The sequence below is a fragment of the Lepidochelys kempii genome, chromosome 11, assembly GCF_965140265.1.
Source record: "Lepidochelys kempii isolate rLepKem1 chromosome 11, rLepKem1.hap2, whole genome shotgun sequence".
NCBI classification, from domain to species: Eukaryota; Metazoa; Chordata; order Testudines; family Cheloniidae; genus Lepidochelys; species Lepidochelys kempii.
Genome location: NC_133266.1, coordinates 32,126,996 through 32,150,482, shown reverse-complemented (window position 1 = coordinate 32,150,482; position 23,487 = coordinate 32,126,996). Strand labels below are relative to the sequence as shown.

The window sequence follows — 23,487 nt, the reverse complement described above, 5'->3', positions numbered from 1 at the left end:
ATACTGAAGCTTCAAGGAATGTTTTAATACTTGAAGCAAGTGATAGGGGTTCACTATCTTGTTATAAAGCAAAAACAACACATAGCATTCTCCACATTCCACATATAATTAAGGTTATGAGGCTAAACCTGGATAAGTTACCATAAGACACTCTGGCAAAAGAATGTCTGCTCCTGACCAGAGTTCATCAAGGAGGAGGAAAATAAACTTAGACAAAACAATACCTTCTTGAGGTTGAGTGAAGGTGGCAAAAAAACACTGTTGACAGTAAAACTTATCGGCACCTTCAAACGCTGATATAAAGAGAAAGTACAATATAACTTCTATATGGAAGAAATATTTTTACTAACTTAATCCACCACAACTCATGCCACTAAGAAGTCAATTTATTTAAAACCATCTTTGCACTGTTTTGCCCCACAATCCCGCCATTACTATCAAGAAATTTTGCATTAAAAATAAAATTACAGTTTCTGTTCCTTATTTCCCATTCCACAATGTAAAAAAACTAATTTTCTGTATCATCAACTTCTGCAATTTCAGAAAGTTACAGACTACAGGAAGAGAAGAAACATCTGGAGCAGAAACTTCTAAACAACTGTTCTACTTTTCATGGAAATGAATATGAAACAATGAATGAAAGAGAGCACAAGGGTATTACTCTAAGAATAATGGTCCCTAAACTTAACTTTTCCATTAAACTTCCTGAAATATCCAAGAGTCCTCAACCTCATTTCAGCTAACTGATCTAATTAGAAAAACACAATTCTACAGGTTTTGTTTTTTCTCTTCTTTTAGGCATCAAACAAGAACACAGCATGCAGCAACAAAATAAAGTAATTATTAACAGGTTTCAGTGGTAACCATGTTAGTCTGTATCAGCAAAAACAACGAGGAGTCCTTGTCGCACCTTAGAGACTAACAAATTTATTTTGGCATAAGCTTTCGTGTGCTAGAACCCACTTCATCAGATGTATGGAGTCGAAAATACAGTAGCAGGTATAAATACACAGCACATGAAAGGGAGTTGCCTTACCAAGTGGTAGGTCAGTCTAACGAGATAATTCAATTAACAGTAGGATACCAAGGGAGGAAAAATCACTTTTGTAATGGTAATGAGAGTGGCCCATTTCCAACAGTTGACAAGAAGGTGAGAGTGACAGTAAGGGGAAATTAGTATGGGGGAAATTAGGTTTAGGTTTTGTAATGACCCAACCACTCCCAGTCTTTATTCAGGCCTAATTTGATGGTATCCAGTTTGCAAATTAATTCCAGTTCTGCAGTTTCATGTTGGAGTCTGTTTTTGAAGTTTTTTTGTTGAACAATTGCCTTTTTAAGTCTGTTATTGAGTGACCAGGGAGACTGAAGTGTTCTCCTACTGGTTTTTGAATGTTATAATTCCTCATGTCAGATTTGTGCCCAGGAAATGTGGTATGGGTGCAACTTCAAGAAAAGACAGCACTCATCAATCAAGTATGTTGCTGCAGAGGAAAAAGGAAGAACCATGCCTTTGCACTCAATATGTCAAAGAACTACTTACATTTGGGACTATAAACCCACTGCCATAAAAAGCCTACTTCACGGTATATATAACAATACACCTACATTAGATTTAATATACTTGATCATTTGTATTTTCTCTCCTCAGAAGAGAATACATTACCACCACCACCACAAGATGCACATAGTAAGATATTCATTATAAGTGCAGACATTAAACATAGGAGTTACTCAGCAGATTGTGAGACCAGTGCCAACAAACCAGTAAACTGGGGGTGTATTTTAGGCCTTGTGAAGAGAAAAGGGAACTTTAAAAAGGATGTGTGTTAGCCAATATGTTTTAATTAGAGCTGTCAAGCGATTTAACAAATTAATTGCAATTAATCGCGTTGTTAATAATAGAATACCATTTATATAAATATTTTTGGATGTTTGCCACATTTTCAAATATATTGATTTCCATTACAAACACAGAATACAAAGTGTACAGTGTTCACTTTATTTTTTATTACAAATATTTGCACTGTAAAAAACAAAAGAAATAGTATTTTTCAATTCACCTAATACAAGTATTATAGTGCAATCTCTTTATTGTGAAAGTTGAACTTACAAATGTAGAATATTATTATTATTATTATTCATGCATATACACAAACGGGTCAAATTAAGGTTGCCTGTGAGGCCTCAGTTCTGGCATTTCCTAACTTTTGAGTGCTTGACTTTGCAAACAGGGTTCTTTTAACATAGTTTCTCGTGTGTAATATATAATAAGCATACACAGTATACTTTAATACAATGATAAAAAGCACTTGGAAGTATAAGTTATCTGAGAACCTTGAGCATTTTTATGAATTCAGGCAAGCAATACCCTCTTTCAACAATGGGCATAGGTAACTGAAGCTCAGTGAGGCTGAATGATTTGCTGAAGGTCACAAAGCATGGAAGAGTCAGGATTAGAACCTAGCCCTAATGATTGTGAAGATAAACTGTCTAAAGTTGTCCTTCTGAGTCTACAACCTGCTCCAGTGCCTCCGTTTCTGTTTACAATTTTCCTGAGAAGCACAAGAGGGAAATGAGCAAAAGTTTGGTCTGAGCAACAACAGGTATGGGACTCATGTGTGCCTCCACCCAAGAAAAGACCACAGTGAGCAGTGATAAGGTTCCCTTTTCCCTTCCAGCAACTATTTGGGAGCAAAGGGACCTTCACGTTTATCCTACACCCACTATCCAAAGGCCAAAAGAAGGGATGAAGACATAGCAGAATCCAGGGAGAGAAAATGTTGGTAAGTGTGGGAAATGACCATGGAGATGATTGATGGGCTTTCTGTACAAACCCCCCACCACGGAGCAGACCTGCCATGGTAGTTCCTGCAGGAATCGAGCAGGAGCCCCACACCACCCTGAAGCAGACCTCAATTCAGAGTCAACAGCCACTGCAGGAGAGAGAGCTCATGAGAGAGGAAGGAAACATATGACTCCCTTCCAGCAGGGATGCAATTCTGCCCAATAACCAGGACTTCATCCCTGCCTCTCCAGAGAAACAGTGCAGTCGAAGCCACTAGCCAGGACTTCACTATGTCTCTGGAGAGGCAGGGACCGTAGGAAGTAACGCAGGCTTGGCTTCTAAGACAGCAACTGAGTGAGTCGTAGCCCCCACTCCCACATGCTCTGCGCGCACCACCAGCTGGCTGCGAGAGAGCCTGGCTGGGGAGGGGTGGCAGTGGCAGCCCGCTCCTTACCCAGGCTCAGCTTCTGGGCATAGGAGCCAACTCCAAGCATGCCTGGGGAAAAGGGGGGAGTCTCCAGCTCACTCAGCCGCTGTCCCCAGAAGCTGAGCCTGGGCAGGGGGCAGCCTGCTGCTGCCGCAGCCAGGCACTCTTCCAGTTAGCCACTGCGCTGCACCGGACAGCGTCCCAGGCAGTGTGCCTAGAAGAGGGCCTGGCCCCGCCCCTTCTCTTCAGGCTCTGACCCTGCCCTATCCACTCCCCGCCTGGGCCAGCTGCTGGGGGGCCACTCGACCCTTCATGCCCCTCCAACGAATTGCCTATGGACCTTTGATTAGTAAACATCTGGCACATTTTTTCAGCCCTGCATTAGAGACTAGTTTTACTTGTACACTTCACTCTTGAGACAGCTCCATTTATTTGTAAAACCAAAGATGTAGGTTAAATTCCCAGTAGGTGTATGCCTACGGCAGTAATTTTGAAATACTACAACACAAGTACCACCAGCACTTATCGTAGATGTGAACACCAACTCCTTTGCAGGGGAAAAAAAAAAAAACATTCAACAATACTTGGAAATGGAAGTTTCTTTTAAAAGGCTGAATAATTTGCCGAGTTCTGCTACATGGATACATGCATGATGTCTAGCATTTCAAACTTTGTATGACTATATATGTTTAGGAAAAGAAATTGTACACCAAATACCCATAGAACGCTGCACAAATACAATCTATTAAACTAATTTATTGTTATAGAAGTCATTTTGTTTCCCGGGCAATGTTTTTAAAGCTAGGAAACAACAGGAGGCAGAAATTCCTAATAGTAGATAGATTTAGAAGAGGGAGACTTTTTTGTTAAGTTAGACAAAAATCTACTGGAAACCTGATGTAGGCTCAGACTTAGGATAAATGGGCGGAGGGGCAGATGAAGAAGTAAACAATAAAAACAACAAATATCAGGCTGCTACACGGACAGCTCACACTAGGCAGAAGCAGCTTCAAAACTTGGATTTCTGCTTCTAAACTCTTTTCCTCTTCCTGAAACAGAATAAAATTCACATTTTTGAGTTACAAAAACACTTTGCTCATATGCTGCTACTAACATATGCAAATTCTACAGAATAAGTGTGTGTTTTAGTACTACATAAACACAGTTCTAATTCTTTCCTTATACTCCTGGCATATATCCCTACCTAGATTTCACACAAATCCAAGACTCCAGACCCAAAACGTTCATAAAAGTTTTCATGTGTTGCCTTGTATGTCATCCTAAGATTTCTATAAAAGGCAGTATGCTAAAAAAATAAGAAAAATATTTTGGATAATTATAAATTTTAAAAGTTTATATAATGGTGTAACAATATAGATTATGGCATTTGGAAAGAGTGTTTAACTTGGCAGCACAAACTGGTTAAACTGGTTATACATACTTCCACAAATTCCTAACTAACGAACATCTGCTATAAGGCAAGTCTTTTCTAAAAGACAAGATATCATGTAGCTCATCCATATAGAATATAGAGTTTTATACTATAGACAATCTAGTTATCTAGTGCTAATAGACTAATAATCCCTTGTATGTTGGATAAATTGAAAATTGTTGAATTCATACTCATGAATAATTGAAGTTTAGAAAATTTCATCAAAATGCATCATATTCCATCTTTTGGACTGAATGTTATATAGAGTTTTGTAACTATCTCTCTCCTCTCTATTGTCGGAGACAATGTTGCAATCTACACTAATGAAGAATAATTCACTGTGTGGTATTTTAGATTAGAATACAAATATGCTGAGAGATGCTTCCTTTTGTTTCTTTAAAGAAGGATATTTATAGCACTTCTCAGAAGCAATACTGTATAAATATAGGTTATTAGGGTTCTCTCTGTCATTTCAAAATTTCATTATGTTGCAGATTCCTCAAAGGCAACTCAGGTGTTAACCTCGTTTTAACTTTTAAAACACTAAAAAATTACTAAAAATTCATCTAGTCAATTTCCATAGGTTGGCAGCTCCTTTCTTCTACCATTATTATTCATACACACAGATAATACAAAGGTATATAGACAGTTTCTCCCATATATACTCTCACCTGTAGTGCCTCTGGTGGCAACTCTCACCTGTTAATTGTTTTCTGTGATCCAGTTGTGCCAATGCAGGCCATAGGACATCATGCCACTCAGTCAGTGAAGGATCAGTAATTTCACACCTGTGTGTCCTTCAAGCATTTCCCAGCAGCTCCTCTGCAGATGATGACTTCCACATTTGAACAATTAATATGAAATTAACTAGACTACAACAGGGACCTGCTTGCACTGTTAATAACTAGTTCCTTTAAACCAGTATTTAAAATGGTCAGAGTGCTCACATAGGCAGGACAAAACCTTTGTTGCCACTATTTCAGAGAGCAACAAAATCTTAGTGCAGGCAGGCCTCAAGTGTACTGATGCCTCAAGAAGAGCAAGGCCGAATTCAAAAGGACTTGCTTGACACTTGCATCCCTTTAACTCAGTGGTGGGCAAAGTACGGCCTGCGGGACCATCCTGCCCGGCCCCTGAGCTCCTGGCCAGGGGAGGCTAGCCCCTGGCCCCTCCCCAGCAGGTAGTGCGGCTTGCGCCCACCCACCTCCCAGGCGTTCAAGTAAGCTTGTCCTGCCACTCTGAGCAGCCTGGTAAGGGTAAGGGGGCGGGGGGTTGGATAAGGGGCAGGAGGTCCCAGGGGGCAGTCCAGGGACAGGGGGCGGTTGGATGGGGCGGAGGCAGTCAGGAGACGGGGGGAGGTTGGATAGGGGGTGGGGTCCTGGGGGGCAAGTTAGGGACGGAGGTCCTGGGGGGCAGTCGGGGACAGGGAGCGGGGGGGGGGGGGGAGATAGGCGTGGGAGTCCCAGGGGGCCTGTGGGGAGGCAGGGGTGTGGATAGGGGGCGGGGCAGTCAGGGGACAGGGAGCAAGGGGGGGGGTTGGATAGGGTGGGGTCCCGGGAGAGGGCGGATAGGGAGCAGGGGCCAGGCTGTTTGGGGAGGCACAGCCTTCCCTACCCGGCCCTCCATACCGTTTCGCAACCCCGATGTGGCCCTCGGGCCAAAAAGTTTGCCCACCCAGCTTTAAGTATATCATATCTGGGACTGGAGTAAGTATCCTCCCCTGTAGCAGACGAAAAGCATTCTCTCTCTCAAGTCAAACGTGGCCTGCCAAGTCTTCCTGTGTGGCCCACCAGCTCACCTTAAAAAAAGTTTATAATTAAATTCATGAACAGTGATGCACTGCGGATCATTTGTAATGACTTCCTTAGTAAGTACCTTAATGGCAGTGCTTAATTTGTAATGAAAGAGGTGCCGGCGCTCAGCCCCAGCAAGCCCTGGCTCAAATTAAGCACTGGCTGGGCAGCCAGAGAGCAGCAGCTCCTGGCCGGATGCCCAGCTCTGAAGACAGAACTGCCACCAGCAGCAGTAAAGAAGTAATGGTGGCATGGTATGGTGTATCACCACCTTTACTTTGGTGCTGCTGCTGGCTGGGAGCCAGAGGTGCCAGGGCTATGAACTTTCTATCCTAGAGGTGCCAGAGCTCAGCCCCAGCAAGCTCCGACACAAATTAAGCACTGCTTAAAGGATCTTAAGTTCTTGCGATAGCATTGGCTACGATTGAGCTAGGACACCACCCGTTTTTTCATTCGTGATGGAAATTGAGCCAAAAATTAATGTGACTAAACATTGCAAAGTCAACAGCAAAAATGAAGCTTTAAACCCAAACTGGACAGCAGTTTTTCTTTTTATTATGCCACCTCATTTAAATGCAAAACCTTCATGTTTAATATGCAAACTGTATCCATCTGTAAGGTCGTCAACATGAGGCAACACTTTGAATCAAAGCAGAGTAACTTCAACGAAGCCTATCATCCTGACAGTACTGCAAGATGTGACAAAACTGAAAATCTGAAGTCTTCATATCAAAATTCAAAATGTCATTCTAACATCATCAGTGACTAGAGGAAAAAGCAACAGCTGCTTCTCTTCGGATAATGTTGGTACTAGCTAAAAAGAAATAGCCTTTCCTGGATGCTGAGCTTGTGAAGGAGTGCAAGTTGGAAATGCTGGAGAAGGTTTTTGCTGGAGATAAAAACAAAGATGCCATTGTGAACCATGCAAAGCAAGTTCCCATCTGATTTGATAGCAGTGCAAAGTTTGGAAGTAATTTACAAGGATTGTTTATCAGCACTGCTTTTCAATTTGAAAAACGCCAAATATGTGTCTCTTGCAGTGGACAGACAAAGTGATTTAAGTGACACTGCCCAGCAATCACCGTTTGTTAGATTTTATGATGGTGAAATTTTTCAAGGAAGATTTTTGTGCTAAATACCATTAGAAACATACACCACAGGAGAGATCATTTTTGAAAAGGTAAAAGGCTTTTTGGGAGAAAAAAATGGTTTAGATCTGCAGAAAGTAAACTTGCTTGTTACAGACAGAGGTCTCTCCATGATTGTGGGCTTTGCTTCCCATTTGGCAGCAATACACCCTTCATTCAATATATATCACTGCATCATTCACGAGACTGCCTTGTACACTAAGCCCTGGTCTACACTAGGACTTTAGGTCGAATTTAGCAGCGTTAAATCGAAGTAAACCTGCACCCGTCCACAAGATGAAGATCTTTAGTTCGACTTAAAGGGGTCTTAAAATCGATTTCCGTACTCCACCCCGACAAGTGGATTAGCGCTTAAATCGGCCTTGCCGGGTCAAATTTGGGGTACTGTGGACACAATTCGACGGTATTGGCCTCCGGGAGCTATCCCAGAGTGCTCCATTGTGACTGCTCTGGACAGCACTCTCAACTCAAATGCACTGGCCAGGTAGACAGGAAAAGAACTGCGAACTTTTGAATCTCATTTCCTGTTTGGCCAGCGTGGCAAGCTGCAGGTGACCATGCAGAGCTCATCAGCAGAGGTGACCATGATGGAGTCCCAGAATCGCAAAAGAGCTCCAGCATGGACTGAACGGGATCTGATCGCTGTGTGGGGAGAGGAATCCGTGCTATCCGAACTCCTTTCCAGTTTTCGAAATGCCAAAACCTTTGTCAATATCTCCCAGGGCATGAAGGACAGAGGCCAAAACAGGGATCCGAAGCAGTGCCGCGTGAACCTTAAGGAGCTGAGGCAAGCCTACCAGAAAACCAGAGGGGTGAACGGCCGCTCCGGATCAGAGCCCCAAACACGCCGCTTCTATGATGAGCTGCATGCCATTTTAGGGGGTTCAGCCACCACTACCCCAGCCGTGTTGTTTGACTCCTTCAATGGAGATGGAGGCAACACGGAAGCAGGTTTTGGGGATGAAGAAGATTATGATGATGATGAGATTGTAGATAGCTCACAGCAAGCAGGCGGAGAAACCGGTTTTCCCGACAGCCAGGAACTGTTTCTCACCCTGGACCTGGAGCCAGTACCCCCTGAACCCACCCAAGGCTGCCTCCTGGACCCGACAGGCAGAAAAGGGACCTCCAGTGAGTGTACCTTTTAAAATACTATACATGGTTTAAAAGCAAGCATGTGAAAGGATTAATTTGCCCTGGCATTTGCGGCTCTCCCTGGATGTACTCCCAAAGCCTTTGCAAAAGGTTTCTGGGGAGGGCAGCCTTATTGCGTCCTTCATGGTAGGACACTTTACCACTCCAGGCCAGTTACACGTACTCAGGAATCATTGTACAACAAAGCATTGCAGTGTATGTTTGCTGGCGTTCAAACAACATCCGTTCTTTATCTCTCTGTGTTATCCTCAGGAGAGTGAGACATCATTCATGGTCTCCTGGTTGAAATAGAGTGCTTTTCTTCAGGGGACATTCAGAGGAGCCCATTCCTGCTGAGCTGTTTGCCTGCGGCTGAACAGAAATGTTCCCCGTTGTTAGCTACGGCCAGGGGGGAGGGTTGAGGGGGTAGCCACGCGGTGGGGGGAGGCAAAATGCGACCTTGTAATGAAAGCACATGTGCTATGTATCTAATGTTAACAGCAAGGTTTACCCTGAAAGAGTGTAGCCACTGTTTTATAAAATGTGTCTTTTTAAATACCACTGTCCCTTTTTTTTTTTCTCCACCAGCTGCATGTGTTTCAATTATCACAGGATCTTCTCCTTCCCAGAGGCTAGTGAAGATTAGAAAGAAAAAAAAAACGCACTCGTGATGAAATGTTCTCTGAGCTCATGCAGTCCTCCCACACTGACAGAGCACGGACGAATGGTGGAGGCAAATAATGTCAGAGTGCAGGAAAGCACAAAATGACCAGGAGGAGAGGTGGCGGGCTGAAGAGAGCAAGTGGCAGGCTGAAGACAGGGCTGAAGCTCAAATGTGGCGGCAGCGTGATGAGAGGAGACAGGATTCAATGGTGAGACTGCTGGAGGACCAAACCAGTATGCTCCAGTGTATGGTTGAGCTGCAGCAAAGGCAGCTGGAGCACAGACTGCCACTACAGCCCCTGTGTAACCAACCGCCCTCCTCCCCAAGTTCCATAGCCTCCACACCCAGATGCCCAAGAACGCGGTGGGGGGGCCACCGGCCAACCAGTCACTCCGCCACAGAGGATTGCCCAAAAAAAAGAAGGCTGGCATTCAATAAATTTTAAAGTTGTAAACTTTTAAAGTGCTGTGTGGCATTTTCCTTCCCTCCTCCACCACCCCTCCTGGGCTACCTCGGTAGTCGTTCCCCTATTTGTGTGATGAATGAATAAAGAATGCATGAATGTGAAGCAACAATGAATTTATTGCCTCTGCAAGCAATGATTAAAGGGAGGAGGGGAGGGTGGTTAGCTTGCAGGGAAGTAGAGTGAACCAAGGGGCGGGGGTTTCATCAAGGAGAAACAAAGAGAACTTTCACACCATAGCCTGGCCACATATGAAACTGGTTTTCAAAGCTTCTCTGATGCGTACCACGCCCTCCTGTGCTCTTCTAACCGCCCTGGTGTCCGGCTGCGCGTAACCAGCAGCCAGGCGATTTGCCTCAACCTCCCACCCCGCCATAAACGTCTCCCCCTTACTCTCACAGATATTGTGGAGCACACAGCAAGCAGTAATAACAGTGGGAATGTTAGTTTCGCTGAGGTCTAAGCGAGTCAGTAAACTGCGCCAGCGCACCTTTAAACGTCCAAATGCACATTCTACCACCATTCTGCACTTGCTCAGCCGGTAGTTGAACAGCTCCTGACTACTGTCCGGGCAGCCTGTGGACAGCTTCATGAGCCATGGCACTAAGGGGTAGGCTGGGTCCCCAAGGATACATATAGGCATTTCAACGTCCCCAACAGTTATTTTCTGGTCTGGGAATAAAGTCCCTTCCTGCAGCTTTGGAAACAGACCAGAGTTCCTGAAGATGCGAGTGTCATGTACCTTTCCCGGCCATCCCACATTGATGTTGGTGAAATGTCCCTTGTGATCCACCAGGGCTTGCAGCACTATTGAAAAGTACCCCTTGCGGTTTATGTACTCACCGGCTTGGTGCTCTGGTGCCAAGATAGGGATATGAGTTCCGTCTATGGCCCCACCACAGTTAGGGAATCCCATTGCAGCAAAGCCATCCACTATGACCTGCACATTTCCCAGGGTCACTACCCTTGATATCAGCAGATCTTTGATTGCGTGGGCTACTTGCATCACAGCAGCCCCAACAGTAGACTTGCCCACTCCAAATTGATTCCCAACTGACCGGTAGCTGTCTGGAGTTGCAAGCTTCCACAGGGCTATCGCCACTCGCTTCTCAACTGTGAGGGCTGCTCTCATCTTGGTATTCATGCGCTTCAGGGCACGAGACAGCAAGTCACAAAGTTCCATGAAAGTGCCCTTACGCATGCGAAAGTTTTGCAGCCACTGGGAATCGTCCCAGACCTGCAACACTATGCGGTCCCACCAGTCTGTGCTTGTTTCCCGAGCCCAGAATTGGCATTCCACAGCATGAACCTGCCCCATTAGCACCATGATGCATGCATTGGCAGGGCCCATGCTTTCAGAGAAATCTGTGTCCATGTCCTGATCACTCACGTGACCGCACTGACGTCGCCTCCTCGCCCGGTATCGCTCTGCCAGGTTCTGGTGCTGCATATACTGCTGGATAATGCGTGTGGTGTTTAATGTGCTCCTAATTGCCAAAGTGAGCTGAGCGGCCTCCATGCTTGCCTTGGAATGGCGTCCACACAGAAAAAAGGCGCGGAACGATTGTCTGCTGTTGCTCTGACGGAGGGAGAGGCATCTGATGACATGGCTTACAGGGTTGGCTTCAGGGAGCTAAAATCAACAAAGGGGGTGGCTTTACATCAAGGAGTATTTCAGGCAGGACTTCACGGAGGGTTCCAATAAGAAATGGTGCACCTAAGTTATTGTTCTTATTGGAACAAGGAGGTTAGTCTGGCCTCTGATTGATACATGGCTAGATTTACCTTGCTGCACCTTCTCTGTGAGTGACTGCAGTGTAACCTAGAGGAATGAGTTCCCTAGACGGGTGCAGGGGGAAGCAAATGGGTACAAAACAAATCTGCTCTATTTCTTGTTTTGATCCACTCCATCTATCTTTTACATCTTTGGCTGGCAGCAGACGGTGCAGAAGGACTGCATGCCAGCCACATCTCATGGCTGCTCGGCAGAAGATGGTGCAATACGACTGCTAGCAATCCGTATCGCCTGCCTGCTCACCATAAGACGGTTCAATAGGACTGACTGCAGGACTAAAGAGAATGACCTGGTCAAGTCACTCCAAATTTAGTCCCTGAGCCCATGTCTGCCCAGGTGCTCCTAGCCGACGTGGCCAGGAGCACCTTGGACATGACGATGACGGCTACCAGCCATATTGCACCGTCTGCTGCCAGAAGGCAATGGGTTGCTGCTACTGTGTAGCAATGCAGTACTGCGTCTACCAGCACCCAGGAGACATAGGGTGATGGTTACCTGAGTGGGCTCCATGCTTGCCGTGGTATGGCGTCTGCACAGGTAACTCAGGAAAAAAGGCGCGAAACAATTGTCTGCCCTTGCTTTCACAGAGGGAAGGAGGGAACGGGGGCCTGACGATATGTACCCAGAACCACCCGCGACAATGTTTTAGCCCCATCAGGCATTGGGATCTCAACCCAGAATTCCAATGGGCAGCGGAGACTGCGGGAACTGTGGGATAGCTACCCACAGTGCAACGCTCCGGAAGTCGACGCTTGCCTCGGTACTGTGGAAGCACTCCGCCAAGTTAATGCACTTAATGCACTAAGAGCATTTTCTGTGGGGGGGGACACTCGAATATATAAAACTGATTTCTAAAAAAACGACTTCTATAAATTCGACCTTATTCCGTAGTGTAGACATACCCTAAGTTGTCTGGGACTAACCATGAGTATTGTGATGAGATTAAGGAACTACATACGCTCAACTTCTAGCTTTCTACATCATCTTTTTAAAGCTCCTTTACAAGACATTTCAGCCAAAAACAGTGACCTCTTGCAGCACAGTGACATTTGCTGCTTAAGTGTGTTAGAGAGGCTGTGAAGCTTTGAAATAATATAATTTCTTTTAAACCACAAGACCAATATGGCTTGTGAGTTCCTGGAATTTATGAAGGATATCCCCTCTGTGTCACAGGTAGCTTTTCTGTGTGATATTACTGGTCACTTGAATTCCCTCAACTTGCAGCTCTAAGGCCATGCAAGCAACATTGGGGATCTGTTTGAAAAAGTACACGCCTTTCAGAGGAATCTTGAAATCTTTCAGCCAGACTTAACAGGAAAGATGTTGCACTTTCTCACACCGTCTGTTGTCACTACACATGAAACTTATATGAAAACGAAGCAAGAATTCCTAAACAATCTGATCAAAAATTTTAAAATGAGATTTGAGAAATTTTAAAATTCCAAAGGATTCGGTTTTGTTTGTTCATGATCCATTTGTTGTCTCTGCCAATGGACTTTGCCCTTCTGAAGCAAAGGCCATTCTTGAGTCAACTGATGAAGGTGCCTTTCAATTAGAAATTATATGGCTCCAGAGCTCAGATGCCTTGAAGGCAAAATTCAGAGAAGTGGGACTTTGTGATTTCTGGACTCAATATGCTGACCAGTTTCAGAATAGCCAGAATCTAGCCATCTATCTTTTAACAATGTTTGGATCAATGTGTCTCTGAGAATCTGGGTTTTCTACCATGAACATAGAAAAAACAATACTGCAATCACCTGACAGATGAGCATCTTCACCTGTGCCTTTCCCTGACCTTTTATAAATCATTCTTCAAAAACTTGCCAGAGATCAACGATGTCACCTCTCCCATCAGATATTGTCACAAACACAGGTAATAATGTTGATTTATAAACTTGGTTAAAAGACAGAAACACTAATACTTATGTTGCAATAAAGGTCTTTATTGGCAGCTAATTTTTGTTGCTGTCAGCATTCTATGCAAACGGCCTGCTTCGTGTCATAAAATTCTCAAATCAACCTACGGGTAGATCTAATTGAGTATCACTGATGCAGAGTTTAGACTTCTTTCTGCCCACCTAAAAGGACAGGACCATTCTGCTCTTTGTGTGCCACTATTTACAGAAGCCGCAACTGTCCAACCCAAAGGTGTTGGTTTCTGGCAGTCACATGCCATGCTAAAGACAGCTAGCATCACTAGCAACATCACCCTGTAGAAAAGAGGTGGGCAAACTTAGGCCCACGGGACTGTCCTGCCTGGCCCTTGAGCTCCTGGCCAGGGAGGCTAGCCCCTGACCCCTCCCCCGCTTTACCCCTTCCCCCACAGCCATGCCGCTGTGTGGGCAGCGTGGCTGGCTCCGTCCGGGCGGCGCAACTGCCAGACATGATGCTGAGCAGTATGGTAAGGGGGCAGGTGTTGGATAAGGGGCAGGGGATCCCAGGTGTTAGTCAGGGGACAGGGAGCAGTTGGATGGGGTGGAGGTTCTGGTGAGGGGATGGTCAAGGGATGGGGGGGGGCGTTGGATGGGGCGGAGGTTCTGGGGGGGGCAGTCAGGGAATGGGGGGATGTTGCATAGGTGTGGGAATACCAGGGGGCCTGTCAGGGGCCGGGGTGTGGATAGGGGTTCGGGTAGTCAGGGGATGCAGAACAGGGGTGTTGGATAGGCGTGGGAGTCCCGGGGGACCTGTCACGGGGCGGGGATGTGGACAGGAGTTGGGGCAGTCAAGGTACAAGGAGCTGGGGGGGGTTGGATAGGAATGGGAGTCCTGGGGGGCCTGTCAGGGGGCGGGGGTGTGGATAGGAGTCGGGGCAGTCAGGAGACAGGGAGCAGGGGGTGGATGGATAGCAGGTGGGGTCCTGGTTAGGGGCAGGGGGAGTTGGATGGGTCGTGGGTTCTGAGGGGGACAGTCAGGAGGCGGTGGCCAGGCTGTTTTTGGGAGGCACAGCCTTCCCTACCCAGCCCTCCATACCGTTTCACAACCCCGATGTGGCCCTCAGGACAAAAAGTTTGCCCACCCCTGCTCTACAATATGTTTGTGTGTCATTTCTTCCAGCAACACCATATCATCTGCACCATCCAGGTGCCCCTGTGAACTCTCCAGCTAGCATTTGGAGTTTGATGCATTCTTCCCAAATCCCATAGTACATTCAGGGGATTTCACCTGCTTGGCTGTTCCAAGATTAAGACTTCTTGACATCTGATTTGTGTCCATTTACTCATACATTGGTCAAACTGGACAGTCTCTACGTAAAAGAATAAATGGACACAAATCAGACGTCAAGAATTACAACATTCAAAAACCAGTCGGAGAACACTTCAAACACTCTTTGGTCACTCGATTACAGACCTAAAAGTGGCAATTCTTCAACAAAAAAACTTCAAAAACAGACTCCAAATAGAGACTGCTGAATTGGAATTAATTTGCAAACTGGATACAATTAATTTAGGCTTGAAGAGAGACTGGGAATGAATGGGTCATTACACAAAGTAAAACTATTTTCCCATGTTTATTCCGCCCCCCCCCCACTGTTCCTCAAACATTCTTGTCAACTGCTGGAAATGGCCCACCTTGTTTATCACTACAAAAGGTCCCTCCACCCCGCTCTCCTGCTGGTAATAGCTCACCTTTCCTGATCACTCTCGTTACAGTGTGTATGGTAACGCCCATTGTTTCATGTTCTCTATGTGTATAAATCTCCCCACTGTATTTTTCACTGAATGCATCCGATGAAGTGAGCTGTAGCTCACGAAAGCTTATGCTCAAATAAATTTGTTCGTCTCTAAGGTGCCACAAGTCCTCCTTTTCCTTTTGCGAATACAGACTAACACGGCTGCTACTCTGAAACCTGTTTCCGAAAGAATTTCTGTGGACTGAATCTGTTTCAGGCATGGGACTTTGAAGTCAAAGACTTCTGGAGTTCTTCTTTGGTGATAACTGCTCATAGAGACTGGACAAGCCAGTTATCATAAGTAGGACACTAGAGATCTTCGCTGTGATTGCTGCTACCATTATGACAAAGGTTAATAAGAGGTGGGGGAAAATTATGACTTATTTGGGTAATGGAGCACATGCTATTTCATCTGCCTGAATATTCCCCTTCCAGGCTTAAGCCACTCTAGAAAAATATAAAAGTAGCTAGTGTTCGTGGCAAGCTAAATGGTCACTAACTTATTTTTGTGCCTCAGATTTTACTCAGTTTTATGGTCTAATAAATCTTTAGGCAAGACACTGGAGTCCAGGGGATGAGAGGAGAATTTAGCACAGGCTGAAACTGTAAAGTCAAGCCTTGGGAGTTTCAACCACAAGGAATTATCTTCTGTGGTTATCTTTTAAGTCTTTCCAACATTTAGCCAAAGTCAGCTTAGCATTTGGGGATTCCCAACAGGATCACGCCATCTTGTGAACGAGGATATGAATCAATAGCATTTTTCAGGAAAGAAACCATTCCCTTTACATCAAGAAGTACTGGAGAGCTGCTTAATGAGAGCCTGCCAGTTCACAAACACATTTTTAATAGAACTTTCTGGCTTTCTTAGTAGCATCCTGAGTGGAGCATCCATTTTCTCTTCCAGTACCTCATAAGAGTACACACTTAAGTGATATTTTGCAAAATGCTCTCCTCCCCCGGATTAGCTCAGTCATTGTAAACTGGCCTGAACCACAAAGGTCAGGACTGTTTGGATCCAGAGCTTTGGTTCTGGACAGCTTCTAGTTTAAACCAGAATATTCTGAGTTGAAGTTTCAACTTTGTCCACATATTAGCTTAATTATTGCAAGACATAGCACAAAACTGCTCCAAGTCCATTATGGCACAATGGAGGTATTGAGGTGGACAGAGTGACAACCTAATGTTAGGGAGTCTGATAACAAGGTTCCTTAGATGAAAAGTCAATTGCAAAAAAGTTCTGCATTATCAGAGCCTATTACAAACTGCCCTTTTTTTTTTTTTGGGGGGGGGGGGGGGGTTTGCGAAGGTTAAGATTGCAAATTCAGATCCTGTCTAGCCTGGAAGACTGTATGATGACTGAAAGAAAAGGGGGAAAAAGAACTAGTGAAATGACAACACCACAAAAGCCAAGAGAGTGAAGATTCATATACTGTGATGGTAAGGTATTGTTTAATGAGACTGTTTTAAATTTTTAAACACTTATGTGACGATTCTGGTCATGGTCACTTAATGGGTTTTAATCTTTAAAAAAGAAAAAATTAACCCAACCCCTTACCCTTTCATGTCTTCTTTTTTCATTGTGAAGCAGCAACAATTTTTAAAAAGTGTACCCTCACAAAAATCATAGAATCATAGAATCATAGAATATCAGGGTTGGAAGGGACCCCAGAAGGTCATCTAGTCCAACCCCCTGCTCAAAGCAGGACCAATTCCCAGTTAAATCATCCCAGCCAGGGCTTTGTCAAGCCTGACCTTAAAAACCTCTAAGGAAGGAGATTCTACCACCTCCCTAGGTAACGCATTCCAGTGTTTCACCACCCTCTTAGTGAAAAAGTTTTTCCTAATATCCAATCTAAACCTCCCCCACTGCAACTTGAGACCATTACTCCTCGTTCTGTCATCTGCTACCATTGAGAACAGTCTAGAGCCATCCTCTTTGGAACCCCCTTTCAGGTAGTTGAAAGCAGCTATCAAATCCCCCCTCATTCTTCTCTTCTGCAGGCTAAACAATCCCAGCTCCCTCAGCCTCTCCTCATAACTCATGTGTTCCAGTCCCCTAATCATTTTTGTTGCCCTTCGCTGGACTCTCTCCAATTTATCCACATCCTTCTTGAAGTGTGGGGCCCAAAACTGCACACAGTACTCCAGACGAGGCCTCACCAATGTCGAATAGAGGGGAACGATCACGTCCCTCGATCTGCTCGCTATGCCCCTACTTATACATCCCAAAATGCCATTGGCCTTCTTGGCAACAAGGGCACACTGCTGACTCATATCCAGCTTCTCGTCCACTGTCACCCCTAGGTCCTTTTCTGCAGAACTGCTGCCTAGCCATTCGGTCCCTAGTCTGTAGCTGTGCATTGGGTTCTTCCGTCCTAAGTGCAGGACCCTGTACCAACTACATTTAAAAAAAAAAATCCTCTGCAGGTCACCATTAATACTTAAAGTTATATAAAATGCCAATAAAGGACTATAGCTTCTTGTCAATGACAATGTTTATAGGAACATTTTCAAGCATGCTAGCTTATACACATTTTGAATATTCAGCATGTAGAAACTACTTTCAAGCATGTAGAAAAAGATGGTCCCATTGCACCTCCATTCCAGATCACTAGCTGATATCCATTCCACAGAAGATTATTAGAAATAAAACCCATAAAGTTATTATAGATATTATAGATAATTATTTTTCTAAACATGAGAAACACCCTTCTAAAATAAAGGTATGCCAATATACACAAAAGACATTTATTTGTTTTTGAGGGAGGACTGGTCTAAAATGGTACATTAGTTAATACAAAAAATAGTTGGATTGTACCTTACACATTTTGGGGGGGGTCCCAAAAAACCTAGACTAACATTTTAGTAAGAGAAAAATACACCAGTCATTAAATGTGGGACTCTGATAAATTCTGTGTCTGCTGAACGCCACTTGCTCATATGATTTATAAATATTGCCATACCTAACTCTGCTCCTTCTGAAGTCAATGCAGAGTAAACCAATGCTGAGTGTTTTTGAAAATCGCACCCTTATTCAGGAAGAGGGGTGGAGGCAGTAAACCTTCTCATACGCCCTGAGGAATCTTTTTATATCACAGTATCTCTCCAAGTTCCTGAAGTCCTAAGTCCAAGTTTTCAGAAGTGACTAGTGATTTTGTGTGCCTAAGTGGAGACATGTTCAAGAGGCCGGATATTCAGAAGATAGGGATTCACCAGTTTCTTAAAAATCAGGGTCCTTTAAAACATATCAATTTGGGCATCCAAAATCATTAGTCACTTATGAAAATGTGGCCCCAGCATTTTATACAGGTAGCCAAGTCTTTATTGTTCTATTAACATCCAAGAAATGCATCTTGGCTCAAGGCAGAAGGGTATAATATCTAGGATACAATGGAGTGAAATATAATTTCCTATTTGTAGAAAAACAGTAGGAATTTAAAGCTCAAAGCTTGATTCCACCCTGATACATGGTCTGGCAAGACCTGCAAAAAAGCAGAGAGCCAGCAGCTTAGTGAGACACACTTGACCAAACAGTGGCCACTAAGAATAGGCTTACAAATGAGGAGAAAATTGAGCACTGAAGAAAGCAATAAAAATGGAACTCAAAAGGGCACTGAAAATTGTGCTGACATCCTTTGCTTAACTCAGCTTTTATGGAGAGCATAGAAGTAACATGTATTTAAGCACACAAATTTCAGTCCAAACCCTTCTCCAAATCAGTAGCCCCAACGCAGTTCAGAAATGACAGCATTTACACTGGGGACAGAGACTCAACAACAAAGTATCCATTTGTTAGCTAGTAGTTCTGATAAAGGATTAAGGTTGGGGAAAGCATTAATCTGGTCATGCCCACTGCTTAAAATTATTAGTTTCTGAATTGTAGGGTGGACTTTTAGACTTTTCCTGTCTTTGTTCAGACAGTTCAGACTGAAGGAGCCTATTCTGAATCCTGACTCAGTAGTGACATGATAGCAGTCTGTTCAGTGGTGATCTACAAATAGAAAATGTGGATTTTTGTCCTTTTTTGCTTCTTTACATAGTGGACCTGAATGACTACTTTCAAAAGATTTTTTTTCTACTTATTTCGAAACCTTACAAATTCAGGTACAGTCAGTTTTAGAAGATGCTTCACAAATGTTTCCACTGACAAATTTTTCAAAAAAGTTTCCCCATCATTGCCAATGCTTTCTGCTCCAGCTGTGTCAGCAATTTTGGGAGCCCTTGTATTGACAGGTCACTAGCTGCTGCAGATATTTTAACTACGTCAGTTAGAATGCTTGTAACAGCCAGCATCCTAGCTGCATAAGGTTCACAACATTACTAAGGATGGTAAGGCTGAATAAGTAATATAACAAAAAGTGTTCACTACAATAAGCATCCCCTAATAAAGATTAGAGAACCAGTGATTTCATCATATCGCAACTCAAGAATGAAAGTTGAACAATTTGAAGGGGAAGGGATTTTTAGTTTCCAACTCTTGTTTGCTTTTGTTAGCAACTGTTTTACCTTCATACTAAACAGCTTGGATATAGGATATCTTTGTTCAAGATTCAGCACTCCCAATCCCTCAATTAAAATGTTAGAACTCACAACAAACAAGATGTTTTCAAGTAAAACCAGACCTAATATTGCCATGATAAACAACAAGCCGAGAAAAAACAATCAAATGAATAAACCACCACACAGACAGACAAACTGCCAGGCTTGCTTCACACACCATAAAGCAGCAAAGAAAGGAACAATTTCAATTTTAAATAAGCCCTCTGACACTAACTTTTAAAACAAAACAAAAAGACAGGAAAGATCACCTTGTGCATAAGGCATTCGATTTGGGACTCAGGATATCCAGGTAAAATTTCCAGCTCTGCCACAGACTTCTTGTGTGATCTTTGGCAAATCAATTACTCTCTCTGTGCCTCAATAGAATGGTGTTAACAAAACTGCCTTTTGTAGGTCTTCTCTATGTATACAGTAAGCTACTGGGGGCAGGGACTGCCTCTTACTAACAGATAGTTATACTGGGGTCCCCAGTCACAGGGCCTATAGCCACTACAGTAAGAGGTGATAAATAGTAAGTTAGATTCATCTTTACTATCATTTCAAAGATATGCTGCACTCAATGTTTAATTAAACAATGACATGGATGAAACAGGAAGTGTGCATGTCTTCTTTTTTGCTTCTTAATGCATAGGTAGCAGCCCTGAATGCTTTTCTCAACTCTCAAAAAAATAGAGTGGGATGGCATTTCCTACTTCTTTTCTAACCTTGCAAATGTCAGAAGACATTGTCTTCCTTGTTTTAATCAGTCTTTACTGGTAGAAGGGACAATGTGCTGCACACATACTGAAAAGAAAAGGGCCTCTGAATGTATTTTACATAGAAAAACTGACCAATCCTCATAGCTGATGCTGACCCTGGCTCTTACTTTGGTTCAAATGTGAAGTAAATTGTTTCTTGTGTCCAAGCAGTCTCTCTTTGGGTCTGATTCTAAATGGAGATAGAAAATAACTTAAGGGCTTGAGGAGAGAAGAGAATGTCTGTGTCCCATTGGCAGAAATAGGGGAAAAACCTTAAGGGACAGACTAGAATAAGAAACACTACAGAAACTATTTGTACTCTAGTGAAATGTACATGCCCCATCCATCCCCATTTTTAATTTTTTTAAGACTCCAAATACTATGCCAAGTGTCAGTATCATATTCCAATGAAAAAAAGGTAGAAATAAAGAACTAGAACATTTTTGCCTACAAACTATGGGATAGCCTCATAAGCTATAGCAACAAGAATAAAATGCCTATTTCACAATCTTTTAAAATAAAAAAAAAAAAAGTGAACCTTTTCGGTTTTCACAGGATTGTTTTAAATAACTTGGCTGAAAGAAAAAAGTATTGTAGAAAACCTGCATTACCTAATCACAAAACAGTCTCATTGAATCTGACAGCAATATTGTGAATGACAAAACCAAGCTGGTGACACAGTGAAAGAACAGAAAGAATTGCATACTCTGTTTAATTCACTTTTTACTTCAGGAGTGTGCCAGGTGTACAATTTCTATTGCCATGAATGCAGAAGCTCGATACTTAGCTGGAATCTGAAGTTATTATACAATCCTGAGCTATCATTACAAAACAAATTCTTTACATCCGGCATGTCTGACAGAGATAAGAAGATGGAGGTGTGGGGCAATGTGGCATTAAATCAGCAAAACTTTGAATAATTCTGTTTTGAGTTTCCCACTTCTGTGTTTACCCAATCTTTATTTAAAAAAATCAAGGCCCATTCCACCCTTACAATAAAAGATCCAAAAGGACAAATGCTAGCTTCTTGCTCCTATTTGGAAGACGAGGGCAATGCTATTCAGATAATACACATAAGGTACCCAGTAATCCATAACTTCAAGACTATACAGAGACTTGGCAATACTGTCCATTTCCCTTCCTCTCCCCACTAAAATGACAAGTGATAGTCATAGTCCAACAGAAGATTAGGGTTGGAAGAGACCTCAGGAGGTCATCTAGTCCAACCCCCTGCTCAAAGCAGGACCAACATCCTAGCTAGGGCTTTGTCAAGCCAGGCCTTAAAAACCTCTAAGAATGGAGATTCCACCACCTCCCTAGGTAACCCATTCCAGTGCTTCACCACCCTCCTAGCGAAACAATGTCTCCTAACATCCAACCTAAACCTCCCCAACTGCAACTTGAGACCATTGCTCCTTGTTCTGTCATCTGCCAGCACTGAGAACAGCTGAGCTCCGTCCTCTTTGGAACCCCACTTCAGGTAGTTGAAGGCTGCTATCAAATCTCCCCTCACTATTCTCTTCTACAGACTAAACAATCCCAGTTCCCATTGCCCTCCGCTGGACTCTCTCCAATTTGTCCACATCCTTTCTGCAGTGGGGGGCCCAAAACTTGATGCAATATTCCAGATGTGGTCTCACCAGTGCCAAATAGCGGGGAATAATCACTTCCCTCGATCTGCTAGCAATGTTCCTACTAATGCAGCCCAACATGCTGCTAGCCTTCTTGGCAACAAGGGCACACTGTTAACTCATATCTAGCTTCACATCCACTGTAATCCCCAGGTCCTTTTCTGCATAACTGCTGCTTAGCCAGTCAGTCCCCAGCCTGAAGCAGTTCATGGGATTCTTCCATCTTAAGTGCAGGACTCTGCACTTGTCCTTGTTGAACCTCATCAGATTTCTTTTGGCCCAATCCTCCAATTTGTCTAGGTCACTCTGGACCCTATCCCTAACCTCCAGCGTATCTACCTCTCCCCCAAGCTTAGTGTCAGCTGCGAACTTGCTGAGGGTACAATCTATCCCATCATCCAGATCATAAATAAAGATGTTGAACAAAACCAGCCCCAGGACCAACCCCTGGGGCACTCCGCTTGATACCGGCTGCCAACTAGACATCAAGCCGTTGATCACTACCCTTTGAGCCCGACAATCTAGCCAGGTTTCTGTCCACCTTATAGTCCATTCATCCAATCCATACTTTAACTTGCTGGAAAAGAATACTGTGGGAGACCGTATAAAAAGCTTTGCTAAAGTCAAGATATATCTCGTCCACCACTTTCCCCATAGCCACAGAACCAGTTCTCACATCAGAGAAGGCAATCAGTTTGGTCAGGCATGACTTGCCCTTGGTGAATCCATGCTGACTGTTCCTGATCACCTTCTTCTCCTCCAAGTGCTTCAAAATGGTTTCCTTGAGGACCTGCTACTTGATTTTTCCAGGGACTGAGGTGTGGCTGACAGGTCTAGTTACCCGGGTTCTCCTTCTTCCCTTTTTTAAAGATGGGAATTATAATTTGCCTGTTTCCAATCATCCAGGACCTCCCCCGATCGCCACAAGTTTTAAAAGATAGTGGCCAATGGCTCTGCAATCACATCAGCCAATTCCCTCAGCACCCTCGGATGCATTAGATCTGGACCCATGGACTTGTGCATGTCCAGCTTTTCTAAATAGTCTTTAACCTGTTCTTTCACCACTGAAGGCTGCTCACCTCCTTCTCATACTGTGTTGCCCAGGACAACAGCGTGGAGATCTATTTTAACTAAGGTTGCCGATTAATCACAGTTACCTCATGCAATTAACTCAAAAAAATTACTCGTGATTAAAAAAAATTTATCACGATTAATCGCAGTTTTAATCACACTGTTAAACAGTAGAAT

General features: G+C 43.8%; 1 protein-coding gene across 9 annotated transcripts in view; it reads right to left on the bottom strand.

Moving 5' to 3' along the window:
* TANC1 (tetratricopeptide repeat, ankyrin repeat and coiled-coil containing 1) overlaps positions 1-23,487 on the bottom strand; it is a 216,154-nt gene that overhangs the window by 162,984 nt on the left and 29,683 nt on the right. The gene's annotated exons all lie outside the window — the stretch shown is intronic.